General features: G+C 27.7%; 1 long non-coding RNA gene across 1 annotated transcript; it reads left to right on the top strand.

The window, feature by feature from the left end:
- Window positions 1-2374: 2374 nt before the first annotated feature.
- Window positions 2375-4326, top strand: LOC117152486. Its single transcript, XR_004462874.1, has 3 exons — window positions 2375-2491; window positions 2730-2907; window positions 4288-4326. It is a non-coding gene; the product is annotated as an uncharacterized LOC117152486 (long non-coding RNA).
- Window positions 4327-4655: the final 329 nt, after the last annotated feature.

Raw genomic sequence — 4655 nt, 5'->3', positions numbered from 1 at the left:
GGATGCTGCGGGAGAAACAGAGGACGTTACCCTGGATGCTGCGGTATCCCAGCGAATATCATCAGGGAGACTAACATCAGGCAGGAACCGTTGAAAGTCCAATAATAAATAGAAATTGCGAAGAATCTGTTACAGAACAAAACACGATGAGTGACTGCTGTTTATTTGAAAAGTTGGAGATAATAAAAAATTGGGAACTTGTCAAATTTGTATTTTTATTAATGATAAAAATTGAAATTCTAATAAACTCTACTAAGTATGTAAAATGAATCTGTAATATAAAAATTTGAAATCAAAAGATTGAGAATTCAGTGATTATTTATGCATATCAGACAGTTTTATTGCAATTTAATGTTAACATTTTAACACTTCGATTATTTTTACTTTGTAATTAACAATAATAATTTATAATTGTAATTAATAATAATAAAATACAAATGAGTGAAAAAATTGATATAGAATATATCAAACTACTTACATTCTTCAGCTCCTGGAGAGGCTTTATCCTCTTGAGAGCTGCACTGACACCAACACGGAAAACGAATGTTCAATAACATATAAAGCAAAACTACGTTTCCGCGACTTTAATCAAAACTATGGTGATCTTAAAATTTTGGAAAGAAACTATTGCGTAGCAAACACTGACTCTACAAACCGCATTGCGCGCGGTCACAAATATTCCACATAATGTTATAATTTAATAGTTTAAATGTTACAAAATAATAGTTCAAATGTTGTTAATTAATAGGTAAAATCTTATAAATTAATAGTTTAAATGTTGTTGATTAATATTACAAATGTTGTTAATTAATAGGTTAAATCTTATAAATTAATAGTTTAAATGTTGTTTATTAGTATTACAAATGTTGTTAATTAATAGTTTAAATGTTGTTAATTATTATTGTAAATATTGTTAATTATTAGTTCAAATGTTGTTAATTATTAGTACAAATGTTGTTAATTAATAAGTTAAATATTATAAATTAATAGTTTAAATGTTCTTAATTAATAGCTTAAATGTTATAAATTAATAATTTGTGTTATAAATTTGTGGTTTAAACTTTGTTAGTAAATAGTTAAAATGTTATAGCTTAGTAGTTTAAATGTTTTAAGTTGATAGTTTAAATCGCAACACTTCATTGTTAATGTTCAGAGTGCGAGAGGTGTAGGACAAATGAGCTCGCGCGCGAGCAGAGTGTTCCTTATATACCACTGGCATACACTTGACAACGTGCTAAAATGTCAATCGAGCGTTAACGGTCTGTTGGTATCTTAAAAGTTGGTTTTTTCATTATAACAGAATCGAATTTAATCATTTTTAAGTTTTTATTGTAAATTGACGCCTTCAAGCAATCTATTATAATAGCCATTTTTATAATTTTTATATTTTTTATCAGCTGAAACTAAATTTGCATTTCTATGGTACTACTTTTCGACGTAAAACTATCTTAATCTGTATTCGATACCTGTTTATGACAAACATAATTTTATTATAATAGCCAAAGATGAAGTTGATCAGTGGTCAAGAGTCCCAAAAAGAAAGAATCTACATAATATTTCAATTTGTAATAATTATTGATTTTTCGGCATTCTTTTACAAACATTTTCTACTTTGGCGATTCATCATAACATTTTATAACAATTTATCAATTTTCATAACTTAATTCTAAGCATATACTATCGTTCAACAATTAATAATTAAATATATAAATCTAATATGTTCTTGCACGCACAAGACTTTATTTTACTTCCTAAAATAAGATCATATTAAAATAATAAAAATTTTACAATTTTTACATAAATTAATAGCAATGTAAATAATAATAATAAATTTTTTTCAATTAAAGAAATTTCTCTTTTTATGATAGTTCCGCTATTAATTCTCAAACACCATTGTAAATTGCTAACATTTTGGTCACGTTTTTCTATTTATTACAATGTTTGAATCATTGATATATATGTATCAATAATTGAATAATATGAATACTTACGTAATATACCGTAATGATATTCCTACTAATACAATATTTTGTTTAGTAGCAGCTATACTCATGTAATATAAAAGTTTTTCATTAAGTACATAATCTTGCTCGTAATTGTTACTGAACATTGTCTTAAATGTGTTTTCTGTTTCTCAATTTCATCAATTTAAATATTTGAATATAGTAAATTTGCGCGCGCTTTTGTATACGAAAATCAAGCGTTCCTATTGGCGGAATATATTGCGAAGTCAAATCGAGCATGCCTATTGGCGCAGAATATTGTCAAATGAAATTGAGCGTTCCTATTGGCACAATAAATTGTCACGTCATATTGAGCGCTGCTATTGGTTCGGCATATTGGAAAGTCGTAGTTTCAACCGGACCGCGAGGAAACATACTCCTGAAAGTCGTGGAACGAAAATTCGTCTCGTCGAGCGTTATCCTGTTAGTACCTTCATTTCGACTTTATCAATGATTCTACGCTTCTATCTGGTTCATTCAAATAATACGTTCGTATTTAATCGGTTATTGATTTTAATTTTAGTGAAATTAAACTGTATCTCGAAATTTTCTTTTACTTTCATCGTTTACTGTGTATTTGATAAGTTACAGTTCGTTTATATTACCGCTCATTGAGGAAGAATTTGGGTTCTATTATTACTTTATTTCACCATAATTGGTTTCATTATTGTAAATTGTTGATTTTATCGTACATTTATTTGAAATTGTCGGTTTTCTTTTGTATAGATTATTGGCTGGTCACATGACTGAAAGAATAGGGGTTCACATCACAGACGCCACAAGTGATTAACAATCGATAATTCGAACTGAAACAAGATGGACGTCATAGATGATTATTAATAAATGGAGCAGTTGATTTCTGATGCAGATTTAGTAATGATTGAGGTACTATAACAAATCAGACGTACGTATACGACTATTTTCTCTTTTTATTGGATTAATAGTAATATTTGCTAAATAATTGCTATGCAGCTTACAATTGGAATATAATAACATCATTTTATAAATAGTCGCATAATTTGTTGAAAATATTAAGATAAAAGAAAAAGGGGTTAAAGAAATCACATTTGAAACTGTTCACATATAAAAATGTTTCGGATATATAGATTATCGTTAATAATCGAACATACTATTAAGTAATTAATTAATGTCTTTATATCAATATATAGCAAATTATGCAAATTGCATTTAATTGTTATTAGAAAGCAATCTATTGCGAAATTATATATTTTTGTATATTGAAATGAGAAAATATATTATTTCCTTGAGAGAGTCTGAACAATATATATTTAAACGTACCTCTGGGCAAGGTTAAATATACACTTTCAATACTTCAAACATGTTTAATTTACTACATGCAAAGTCGAATCTTTATAAAGTACAACATAATATATTAGCAAAAACCATAATTCAAACTAAGAAAACGAACATGCACAACTGAATTCTTTCTGAAGAAGGAATTGTTATGTTTTAGAATATTAATAAATATTTGAAAATATCTCGCAATACATAAACAGTGTTTGAAATATTACACGTATATCGTTCGTGAAGAATGAATAGTAATCGGTATATGTATAGTTCATACATTTCGAGAAACTGCAGTATTTCGTAAACTAACACCCTGCCCCCTTCCCCCTCACCATCTTCCTGTTAACACAACTTTTTTGCAGAGAATGTTTGTGATCGCGCGTAGTGCGATCGATAGAGTCAGTGTTTGCTGCGTAACGACATTTTTTATAATTTTTAGAGCACAATAGCTCTTAATAATTATACATTCAATTACAATACTTGTACGCGAAATTAAAGTCAGTATGTTCGTCGATTGTTACTTAAACGGACGCGCTAATAGTCTTCTTTTTTCTTTTTAAACATTCGCTTCCGGTAGTAGAGTCGCAGGTTTCGCAAGAGGATACAGCCTCCCCTGAAACTCAAGAATGTAGGTATTTCTGTATATTCTACATTAATTTCTTTTTTTATTCGTATTTTAATCGTACTGTTATTAATTTCCATTGACATAAAATCTAAAAGTTATAATATTGAAATACAAAATAAAAGTATTCAACCTGCTTCAGAAATGATTAGATTATTATCATTCTTAGTTTGAAAATCGTTACTTTAGCGTTCCTATTTTTATAGTAATTAGATTTTAACACGATTTCAATTTTTATTGTTATTAATATTTCAAGTTTGAATAGAGTTTTATTTTTCATTACCTTAGACTTCTTTAACAATGAACGATATATTTTTAAGAACAAATTATAATATTTCCTATGTTTTGTTTCAGTTTTTCATAATTTCTACTTTTTCCTGTGCTTCGTGAAGGCCGCAGTGATACTTCAAAAACTAAGCGTGTAAGAATCATTGCATATTGTACTCTAATTAATTGTATTCCGCGTAGTTTGCTTTAATTATTCATAATGAAAAAACAAGTCTGATTTTATACTTTAATATCAGAGTTTCAGTTGTTACAGTAATTAGAGTTCACTAACAATTTAACTTTTTTATTGTTATTAAAGTTTAAGGTTTCCATAGAATTCCATATTACATTATTTAAAATTTTTTGCTGAATCATTACTTAATTTTCAAAATAAGTTATTCACGCATATATTATTCATATATGTAAAAGAACACCATATGTTTTGTTGAAGGTTT

Source organism: Bombus impatiens, unplaced genomic scaffold, assembly GCF_000188095.3.
Source record: "Bombus impatiens unplaced genomic scaffold, BIMP_2.2 scf_2880, whole genome shotgun sequence".
NCBI classification, from domain to species: domain Eukaryota; kingdom Metazoa; phylum Arthropoda; class Insecta; order Hymenoptera; family Apidae; genus Bombus; species Bombus impatiens.
This window is presented reverse-complemented; position numbering and strand designations above follow the sequence as displayed.